The 11,706-nt window shown below is 43.3% G+C and overlaps 3 non-coding genes across 3 annotated transcripts; all 3 read right to left on the bottom strand.

Annotated features, from left to right (window-relative positions):
• Positions 1-560: 560 nt before the first annotated feature.
• Positions 561-633, bottom strand: trnak-uuu (transfer RNA lysine (anticodon UUU)). The gene has a single exon. It is a non-coding gene; the product is annotated as a tRNA-Lys (tRNA).
• A 1,727-nt stretch (positions 634-2,360) lies between these two features.
• trnak-uuu (transfer RNA lysine (anticodon UUU)) lies at positions 2,361-2,433 on the bottom strand. The gene has a single exon. It is a non-coding gene; the product is annotated as a tRNA-Lys (tRNA).
• A 1,725-nt stretch (positions 2,434-4,158) lies between these two features.
• trnak-uuu (transfer RNA lysine (anticodon UUU)) lies at positions 4,159-4,231 on the bottom strand. The gene has a single exon. It is a non-coding gene; the product is annotated as a tRNA-Lys (tRNA).
• Positions 4,232-11,706: the final 7,475 nt, after the last annotated feature.

The raw sequence follows: 11,706 nt of genomic DNA, 5'->3' as shown, positions 1-11,706 counted from the left end.
AGGCCACAGCTGCGGTACTGTGTTCAATTCTCGGCATCACAGCTTGGGAATGTATTATTAGGCTTAAAAAGTGAAGGAGACATAGAGTCCAAGGGACAAATTACAACGGGATATTGCACAAACTCGGTTTTTTTTTTCCTGGAATTTAGAAGCTTAAGTGGTGATTTGATTGAAGTATTCACGATATTAAGAGGAAATGCTAGTGTAGATAGCGAGAAGCTATTTCTGATGATTGACCCATCTGGGAGAAGGGGCCATAGCCTCAACATTAGATCCAAGCGTTTCAGGAGAGAAGTTTGTGTGACAGAAATTTGTAACACACTTCCGCAGACAGTAATTAAAGCTGGGCCAATTGTCAATTTTAAACTTGAGATTGAGAGATGTTTGTTTACCAAAGGTATTAAGGGATCTGGAGCAAAGGAATGCAAACGGATATAGATCGATGATTTAATTAAATGGCAGAAAGGCTCCAGTCATGAAATGGCCTGCTCCTGTTGTTATTTTCTTTGTTAAATGATCAAAGTGCGAATGTAAAGTTGAGTATCGCGATTTAAAAGCAGCGCCCGAACAGGGACTTGAGCCCTGGACCCTCAGATTAAAAGTCTGATGCTCTACCGACTGAGCTATCCAGGCTCTTGCAATGCCAAGCTCACAAAAGTACTTTCATTGGCTGCAGTGCATCATTGCATCTCCGACAAATTCAATTTACTTGTCCATAATCCAACCTGTACAGCACATTTCTCCCACAAATCCGGATTGACTGCCTCAGACCACCATCACTTCAGAAATATTAACCCACTCACAAAAGACACGCTCGTTAGCAGCGGAGTCAGATGTGACAAGTGCCGTCCCCCAGATATCTGTATTAGATCATCAAATGTTCACCGTATTTATGATTGACTTGGATGGAGCAATGGAGCACTGTACATCATATTTTGAAGATCGCACTAAGTTAGACGGTCCGCTTGTAGTGCAGTTGGGAAATGGAGGTAACCAAACGGACAGAGACAGTAAGCCGTCAAAACAAAGGCAAATCGAGTTCAATGTACGCAAGTGTGACACCAGCCACTTTGGAACAATGTAATATAGTTCTGAGTATTTCTAAATAATGGGAAGCTATTAACTGTTGAGGAGCAAAGAGGTTTATGAGTCCCAGTTCACAAATTATTATTTGCTTGTAGACATGGAGCAAAGACATTTGAAAAAGTCCCGCATATGGGACATTGGGCTAAATTTGAAACGCATGTAATTGAAGGCAAATTATTAACCTGGTTAGGAAATTGGTGGCACGGCAGGAGACAAAGTTTGCAGATGATGATCAGGTACATTAATTGGCAGATTATGACGAGTGGTGTCTCTGATTGATCACTTTTGGGAACTCAAGTAATCACCGATTTCATTAACGACTTACTTGATGGGATTGAGAGCCACACATCCAAGTTTGAGGATGACAAAAAAGATAGGCGGCTTGAAAATCAGTTGAGATGGAAGCAAGACATTTGACCAGATATTCATAGATTAAGTGAATGTGCAATTTTCTGGCAAATTGATTTAAATATTAGCAAGTGTGACGTGATTCACTACCGATCTTTATAGGAGTATTTAGAATACACTCCTTATAATGTTAAGCTGGAAACAGTTGATATCCAAATAGACTTGTGTCCCTGTACATATATCATTAAATGGTCATGGACAGGTACAGAAATGAATCAAAAAGCTAATTGAAAAGTGATACTTATATCTGTAGGATTACAATATAAGAGGGTGAAATGATGCCACAGCTGTACAAAGCACTGGTTAGGCCACAGCTGCGGTACTGTGTTCAATTCTCGGCATAACAGCTTGGGAATGTATTATTAGGCTTAAAAAGTGAAGGAGACATAGAGTCCAAGGGACAAATTACAACGGGATATTGCACAAACTCGGTTTTTTTTTTCCTGGAATTTAGAAGCTTAAGTGGTGATTTGATTGAAGTATTCACGATATTAAGAGGAAATGCTAGTGTGGATAGCGAGAAGCTATTTCTGATGATTGACCCATCTGGGAGAAGGGGCCATAGCCTCAACATTAGATCCAAGCGTTTCAGGAGAGAAGTTTGTGTGACAGAAATTTGTAACACACTTCCGGAAACAGCAATTAAAGCTGGGCCAATTGTCAATTTTAAACTTGAGATTGAGAGATGTTTGTTAACCAAAGGTATTAAGGGATCTGGAGCAAAGGAATGCATAACGGATATCGATCGATGATTTAATTAAATGGCAGAAAGGCTCCAGGCATGAAATGGCCTGCTCCTGTTGTTATTTTCTTTGTTAAATGATCAAAGTGCGAATGTAATGTTGTGTATCGCGATTTAAAAGCAGCGCCCGAACAGGGACTTGAGCCCTGGACCCTCAGATTAAAAGTCTGATGCTCTACCGACTGAGCTATCCGGGCTCTTGCAATACCAAGCTCACAAAAGTACTTTCATTGGCTGCAGTGCATCATTGCATCTCCGACAAATTCAATTTACTTGTCCATAATCCAACCTGTACAGCACATTTCTCCCACAAATCCGGATTGAATGCCTCAGAACACCATCACTTCAGAAATATTAACCCACCCACAAAAGACACGCTCGTTAGCAGCGGAGTCAGATGTGACAAGTGCCGTCCCCCAGATATCTGTATTAGATCATCAAATGTTCACCGTATTTATGACTGACTTGGATGGAGCAATGGAGCACTGTACATTATATTTTGAAGATCGCACTAAGTTAGACGGTCCGTTTGTAGTGCAGTTGGGAAATGGAGGTAACCAAACGGAGAAAGACAGTAAGCCGGCAAAACAAAGGCAAATCGAGTTCAATGTACGCAAGTGTGACACCAGCCACTTTGGAACAAAGTAAGATAGTTCTGAGTATTTTCTAAATAATGGGAAGCTATTTACTGTTGAGGAGCAAAGAGGTTTATGAGTCCCAGTTCACAAATTATTATTTGCTTGTAGACATGGAGCAAAGACATTTGAAAAAGTCCCGCATATGGGACATTGGGCTAAATTTGAAACGCATGTAATTGAAGGCAAATTATTAACCTGGTTAGGAAATTGCTGGCACGGCAGGAGACAAAGTTTGCAGATGATGATCAGGTACATTAATTGGCAGATTATGACGAGTGGTGTCTCTGATTGATCACTTTTGGGAACTCAACTAATCACCGATTTCATTAACGACTTACTTGATGGGATTGAGAGCCACACATCCAAGTTTGAGGATGACAAAAAAGATAGGCGGCATGAAAATCAGTTGAGATGGAAGCAAGACATTTGACCAGATATTCATAGATTAAGTGAATGTGTAATTTTCTGGCAAATTGATTTAAATATTAGCAAGTGTGACGTGATTCACTACCGATCTTTATAGGAGTATTTAGAATACACTCCTTATAATGTTAAGCTGGAAACAGTTGATATCCAAATAGACTTGTGTCCCTGTACATATATCATTAAATGGTCATGGACAGGTACAGAAATGAATCAAAAAGCTAATTGAAAAGTGATACTTATATCTGCAGGATTACAATATAAGAGGGTGAAATGATGCCACAGCTATACAAAGCACTGGTTAGGCCACAGCTGCGGTACTGTGTTCAATTCTCGGCATCACAGCTTGGGAATGTATTATTAGGCTTAAAAAGTGAAGGAGACATAGAGTCCAAGGGACAAATTACAACGGGATATTGCACAAACTCGGTTTTTTTTCCTGGAATTTAGAAGCTTAAGTGGTGATTTGATTGAAGTATTCACGATATTAAGAGGAAATGCTAGTGTAGATAGCGAGAAGCTATTTCTGATGATTGACCCATCTGGGAGAAGGGGCCATAGCCTCAACATTCGATCCAAGCGTTTCAGGAGAGAAGTTTGTGTGACAGAAATTTGTAACACACTTCCGCACACAGTAATTAAAGCTGGGCCAATTGTCAATTTTAAACTTGAGATTGAGAGATGTTTGTTAACCAAAGGTATTAAGGGATCTGGAGCAAAGGAATGCAAACGGATATCGATCGATGATTTAATTAAATGGCAGAAAGGCTCCAGGCATGAAATGGCCTGCTCCTGTTGTTATTTTCTTTGTTAAATGATCAAAGTGCGAATGTAAAGTTGAGTTTCGCGATTTAAAAGCAGCGCCCGAACAGGGACTTGAACCCTGGACCCTCAGATTAAAAGTCTGATGCTCTACAGACTGAGCTATCCGGGCTCTTGTAATGCCAACCTCACAAAAGTACTTTCATTGGCTGCAGTGCATCATTGCATCTCCGACAAATTCAATTTACTTGTCCATAATCCAACCTGTACAGCACATTTCTCCCACAAATCCGGATTGACTGCCTCAGACCACCATCACTTCAGAAATATTAACCCACCCACAAAAGACACGCTCGTTAGCAGCGGAGTCAGATGTGACAAGTTCCGTCCCCCAGATACCTGTATTAGATCATCAAATGTTCACCGTATTTATGACTGACTTGGATGGAGCAATGGAGCACTGTACATCATATTTTGAAGATCGCACTAAGTTAGACGGTCCGCTTGTAGTGCAGTTGGGAAATGGAGGTAACCAAACGGGCAGAGACAGACACAGTAAGCCGGCAAAAAAAAGGCAAATCGAGTTCAATGTACGCAAGTGCGACACCAGCCACTTTGGAACAAAGTAAGATAGTTCTGAGTATTTTCTAAATAATGGGAAGCTATTAACTGTTGAGGAGCAAAGAGGTTTATGAGTCCAAGTTCACAAATTATTATTTGCTTGTAGACATGGAGCAAAGACATTTGAAAAAGTCCCGCATATGGGACATTGGGCTAAATTTGAAACGCATGTAATTGAAGGCAAATTATTAACCTGGTTAGGAAATTGGTGGAACGGCAGGAGACAAAGTTTGCAGATGATGATCAGGTACATTAATTGGCAGATTATGACGAGTGGTGTCTCTGATTGATCACTTTTGGGAACTCAACTAATCACCGATTTCATTAACGACTTACTTGATGTGATTGAGAGCCACGGGGATGGGATACTGAGTGGAACTATAGTAGGGTGTGATGTACAGACAAATATAGAGGAAAAAACAAGTGAGCCCGGAAGGCAGAAGTAATATGTAACAGCACAACGGAGTATGGCAAGGCTGGATGGCATTTATTTTAATGCAAGAAGTCTTGCGAGTAAGGCAGATGAATTGAAGTTGTTGCTATCACAGAGACATGTTTAAGGGAGGGGCAGGAATGGCAGCTCAATATTGCAGGGTATAGAATCTTCAGGCGAGACAGAGGGGGGAGTAAAAGAGGAGGGGGTGTTGCAATATTAACCAATGATTCAATTACTGCTGGATGGATTGATGACGAGTTAGCAGTTTCCTGCAATTAGGCCATATTGGTAGAACTTAAAAAGAAAAAGGGTCAAGCACTTTGCTGGAATGTACTCCAGGCCCCCAAACAGTCAGGGGGAGATACAGTAACAGATATGTAGGCAAATCTCAGAGAAGTGTAGAAATAATAGGATAATAATAGTAGGGGATTTCAACTTCCCGAATATTAACTGGGATAGTCAGAATGTGAAAGGCTTAGAGGGTGCAGAATTCTTAAAGTGCATCCAGTACAGCTTTTTGAGCCAGCATGTAGAAAGTTCTACAAAAGAGGGGGCGGCACTGGACCTAATTCTAGGGAATGTAGCCGGGCAAATGTTAGAAGTGCAAGTAGGAGGGCATGTTGGTGACAGTGACCATAATTCGGTGAGATTTAAGGTAGTCATGGAAAAGGACAAAGATGGACCAGAAATATAAGTTCCAAATTGGGGGAAGGCCCATTTTTAATGAGATAAAGCAGGATCTGGCAAAAGTGGACTGGGATCAGCTACTTGTAGGAAAATCCACATCAGAGCAGTGGGAGTATTTCAGAAAGTAAATAGAGAGACTACAACGCCAAAAAGTTCCCGTAAAGATCAAGGGTGGGACCAAGAATCCTAAGGAACCCTGTATGTCAAGGGATATACAGGTATGGATTAGGAAAAAACGGGAGGCTTTTGGGAGGTACAAAGAACTAAGAACAATGGAAGCCCTAGAGGAATATAGAAGGGGCAGGGGGCTAATTAAAAAATAAATTAGGAAAGCGAAGAGGGGACATGTAACAACACTGGCGGGCAAAGTAAAGGACAATCCCAAGGTGTTTTATAAATATATTAATGGCAAGATGTAAACTGGAAAGAGAGGACCCCATTAGGGACCAAAGTGCCAATCTGTGTGTAGAGCCGGAAGATGTAGGTAAGCATTTAAATGAATATTTTGCAGCGGTGTTCATCACGGAGATGATCGATGTAGGCATAGTTATCAGGCAGTGGGATTGTGATATACTTGAACAAATTATTATCGAGCGATTTTAGCGGCCTTAAAAGTGGCTAATTCCCCAGGTACAGACGAGTTGTATCCCAGGCTGCGGTGTGAGGCAAGGCAGGAAGTTGCAGGGGCTCTGACACAAATTTTCAGAACCTCTCTGCCCACAGGAGAGGTGCCAGAGGGCTGCAGAATAGATAACGTATTACCATTATTCAAGAAGGTTAGTAGGGATAAAACAGGGAATTAAAGGGCAGTGAGCCTAACATCAGTGGTGGAGAAAATATTGAAAAAATTCTGAGCGACAGAATTAGTCTCCACTTGGAGAGGGAAGGAGTAATCAAGAATAGTCAGCATGGCATTGTCAGGAAGAGATCATGTCTAACCAAGTTGATTGAAATTCTCGAGGGAGTGAATAGGTGTGTGGATGAGGGTAGTGCAGCTGAAGTACTCTACATGGGCTTAAGTCAGGATTTTGACCAAGTCGCACATGGGAGACTGGTAAAGAAAGTAAGAGCCCATGCGATCCACGTCAGTTTGGCACACTGGATACAAAATTGGGTTAGTGGCAGGAGGCAGATGGTGATGGTCGAAGTTTGCTTTTGTGACTGGAAGCCTGTGTCCAGTGGTGTAACACAGGGATCGGTGCTGGGTCCTTTGCTGTTTGTACTGTACATTCATGATTTAGATATGAATGTAGGAGGTATGATCAGTAAGTTTGCAGATTAGACGAGAATTGGTGGAGTGATAAATAGCGAGGAGGGAAGCCTCAGGCTACAGGATGAGTTGGTTAGATGGTCAAAACATTGGCAAATGTAATTTAACACTGAAAAGTGTGAGGTGATGAATTTTGGGCGGACTAACAAAGCAAGGGTGTATACAATGAATGGTAGGACACTTAGAAGGACAGAGGATCAGAGAGACCTTGGTGTGCATGTACATACATCCCGGAAGGCTGCAGGACAGGTAAATATGGTGGTTAAAAAGGACTATGGGAAACTTGCTTACATTAGCCGAGGCATAGAATATAAGAACAGGGAGGTTATGATGGAGCTGTACAAAACACTAGTTAGGCCACAGCTGGAAGACTCTTTGCAGTTCTAGTCGCCACACTAAAGGAAGGATGTGATTACTTCGGAAAGGGGCAGAGGAGATTAACCAGGATGTTACCTGGGCTGGAGAGCTTCAGCTATGAAGAGAGACTGGAGAGGCTAGGGTTGTTTTCCTTAGAGCAGAGAAGGCTGAGGGTGCAGCTGATTGAGGTGTACCAAATTTAAGGGGCATAGATAGGGCAGATAGAAATTAACATTTCGCCTTATTAGAGGGTTCAATAACTGAGGTAGAGAGAGATGGCAACAGAGGTAGAGATAGATGCGGCAGAGGTAGAGAGAGATGGAGAGAAATTTAGAGAGAGATGGAGGGAGACGTTGAGAGAAATTAAGTAAAAGATAGAGAGAGAGAAAGTAGAGGTACAGAAAGATGGATGAAGAGGTAGAGGGAGATGGAAACAGAGGTAGAGCGAGATGGAGGGTGAGGTAAAGAGAGATGGAAGGAGATGTAGAGAAAGATGGACAAAGCGTTACAGAACGGTGAATGAAGAGTTAGAGAGATGGACACAGTGGTAGATACAGGTGGAGGAACAGTTGGACAGAGATGGAGGAAGAGATAGATAGCGATGGAGAAAGAGGAAGAAGTAGATGGAGGAAGAGGTAGAGAGAGATGGCGGGAGTGGTATAGAGAGATGGAGAAAGAGGTAGAGATAGGTGGAGAAAAAGATAGAGAGAGGTGGAGGAAGATGTAGAGGGAAATGGATGGAGAGGATAAACAGGCGGATAAAGATATAGTGCGAGCTGGTAGAAGAGGTAGATAGCGATGGAGAGAGAGCTAGAGGTAGATGGAGAAATTGGTAGAGAGAGATGGAGGATGTGCTAGATAATGATGCAGAAAGAGGTAGAGTTATATGGTGAGAGCGATGGCGGGAGAGGTAGAGAGAGATGGAGACAGAGGTAGAGAGAGATGGAGGCAGGATTAGGGAATCATGGAGGGAGAGGTAGTGAGAGAAGGAAGGAGAAGTAGAGAGAGATGGAGGAAGAGGTAGAGAGAGATGGATGAAGTTGTAGGGAGAGATGGAGGGAAAGGTAGAGAGAGATGAAGGAACTGATAGAGAGGGGTGGAAGAAGAGTTAGTGAGTGATGTAGAAAGATGTAAATGCTGAGAGATAGACGGAGTTGTGGAAGCAGAGAGTTGGGGATGTAGATAACGCTATGGAGGAAGCAGTAAGAGGAACGAGTTGAAGATGTAGAGAGGCAGATACGGGGGTTACATTGGACGATCGTGAGAAGATTTGTGCATATTCAGCCCGGGGAACCTCGCTGCCTGTCTCCCATTTTGGAACTTAGCAAAGATTCAAACTCCAGTTTCCCCTCTAAACTCCTCGGGTTCCAAGAGTATGTAGGGAAGGTGAAAGATTAGAACCCTCCTTCAGTGCAGAGACGACAGAATCCAGCCCATCTCTCCACAAGTCCAGAAGTAGAACAGTGTCGAGAAAATAACACTCTACTTGTACAAAAAATAATCAGACTGCTTCATTGCTTGGCCTTGTGAGCGCAAACAGAGAGATAACACTTCAAATCACAGCTCTGTCTAAACCCCCGGGTTAGGCGAATCGGTGAATTCTGGTCACGGAGCGGTCAGGAGATGTAAGAGATTAGACTGCGAGTTCATCGCATTTTACGATCATCCATACTCACTGGTCAGGCACTGTTAAAATCGGGGTGGGCTGTCTACCTGATAACTAAAGAGAGACAAAGAAGGTCGGCACACAGATTGAAGGTGACGGCTCTCTCTCTGACTTTCTCTCTGCTCTCTTGTCACTGGAGTCCCTCTGTACAGAATGTGTCTGCCCCAGTGACGAATCGAAATATGTAGAAGTGTTCTTCTGTATCTTATGCTGCTCTCCCAGTGTGGACACGGAGTAAGTAACACGTGTTCCATTGTAAAGTGTGCATCTGTCCCAGTGAAGAGTCCTACTGTATTGCAAGTGCCCCTGTGTACAGTTTTGGTCTCATCTAGTGTGGAGTCGGATTCTGTACCAATGTCCCTGTGTACAGTGTGTATCTCTTCCAGTGTGGAGTCGGACTCTGTACCAAATTACCTGTGTACAATATGTATCTATCCCAGTGTGGAGTCGGACTCTGTACCAATGTTCCTGCGTACAGTGTGTATCTCTCCCAGTGAGGAGTCGGACTGTGTAACAAATGATCCTGTCTACAGTATGCATGTCTCCCAGTGTGGAATCGGACTGTGTAAGAAGTGTCGCTGTCTTCAATTTGTGTCTCTCCCAATGTGAAGTCGGACACTGTAACAAATATTCCTACGTACAATCAGTGTCTCCCAGTGAGGTGTCGGACTCTGTAACAAGTAATCCTGTGTACAGTGTGTGTCTCTCCCAGTGAGGAGGCGGACTTTGTAACAAGTCTTCCTGTGTACCGTCTGTGTCTCCCAGTGAGGAGTCGGATTCTTTAACAGTTGGACCTGACTACAGTGTGTGTCTTTCCCAGTGTGGAGTTGTACTCTGAAATATGTGTCCCTGTGTACAGAGTGTGCCTCTCCCAGTGTGGAGTTGTACTCTGTAAATATCTGTCCCTGTGTACAGTGTGTGTCTTTCCCAGTGTGGAGTTGTACTCTGAAATATGTGTCCCTGTGTACAGAGTGTGCCTCTCCCAGTGTGGAGTTGTACTCTGTAAATATCTGTCCCTGTGTACAGTGTGTGTCTTTCCCAGTGTGGAGTTGTACTCTGAAATATGTGTCCCTGATTGCAGAGTGTGTCTCTCCCAGTGTGGAGTCGGACTCTGTAAATATCTGTCCCTGTGTACAGTGTGTGTCTCTCCCAGTGAGGAGTCGGATTCTGTAATTATGTGTCCCTGTATACAGTGTGTGTCTCTCGCAGTGAGGGGCCGGTCGCTGTAACACGTGGCCCTGTGCTGTGTATATAAAATGTGACAGCTTGGTTCAGCTATGTCCTGATCTCGTTCTTGTTTAGAACTGGTGTTATGCTTTTCAGATTTTGAATACGTTTTCCTCTAATTTGTCTCCTAAACCCGGATGATCCGTTTATAGATCTAGGTCTCAAAATAACGTCCTATTATCTGAAACAAATCAAAATGGTGTCCCAATACACGGCATGATACAAAATGGTGGCGCAGTATCTTAAACAAAATGGTTTCCTAATTAATGTAGCAAAATGACGTCCCACTACCTACCACAAAAGGAAATGACGGCTCAGGAACTTAATCGAAATGGCATCCCACTATTACACGAAACAAAATGATCTCCCAGTGTCTTACTGAAACTGGCGTTCCAGTAAGTGATGCCGAACAAAATGGCGACCCAGACACTGACAGAAAATGGTCGCACTTTCTCCACCAAATGACAAACTGCCCGGAAACACAAGCTTTATTTTGAAACTATAGCGGAGCCTTTATACGGGATCACGTTTAGGAGTTCAAAGAGCTCACGGCCCCTGTTTGTAAAGTGCTGTTTACCGTGTTTTTGCAAAATTGCAGACCATGCTGCTTTAAACTCAGGCTTTAACTTGTTTCAATCACAAGAGCCTGTGGTGGATGGTGGGGGTGGAGAAAATTGGAGCTCCAGGAACCTGTCCCCACCCCCCACAAATTTCGCTACGTCCCTGAAACATATTATGGGCTAAAAATCCAACTCCATCATCAAGTTTGCTGATGATACTACCGTTGTAGGCCTGATCACAGATGGAGACGAGACAGGCTACAGAGAGGAGGTAAGAGCTCTAGCAGAATGATGCAAATACAACAACCTCTCCCTCAACATCAGCAAAACAAAGGAGATGATCGTGGACTACAGGAAGCGGCAGGGGGAGGGACACACCCCAATTTACATCGAAGGGGCTGAGGTGGAGAGGGTCAGCAGCTTCAAATTTCTGGGTGTATTCATTACGGAGGACTTAACATGGTCAAATCACATCGACGTCGTAACGAAGAAGGCATGCCAATGCCTGTTCTTCCTCAGGAGACTGAAGAAATTTGGAATGACACCCCAGATTATCACCAACTTCAACCGGTGCACAATCAAGAGTATACTGTCCGGCTGCATCACTATCTGGCATGGCAACTGCACTGCCACAGACCGCAGGGCTCTACAGATGGTGGTGAAAGCTGCACAACATACTATAGGAATTAATCTACCTGCTGTCCAGAATATCTACCCCAAGAGGAGCTGGAGGAAGGCCCTTAGAATAAATACATTCACGAGCCACCAAAGCCACAACCACTTCGCCCTGCTCCCATCCGGTAAGAGATACCGAAGCATATGG

This window comes from Somniosus microcephalus, unplaced genomic scaffold (assembly GCF_052327205.1).
Source record: "Somniosus microcephalus isolate GS21.2 unplaced genomic scaffold, FLI_Smic_1.0 unresolved_chr5, whole genome shotgun sequence".
Taxonomy (NCBI): Eukaryota; Metazoa; Chordata; class Chondrichthyes; order Squaliformes; family Somniosidae; genus Somniosus; species Somniosus microcephalus.
This window is presented reverse-complemented; position numbering and strand designations above follow the sequence as displayed.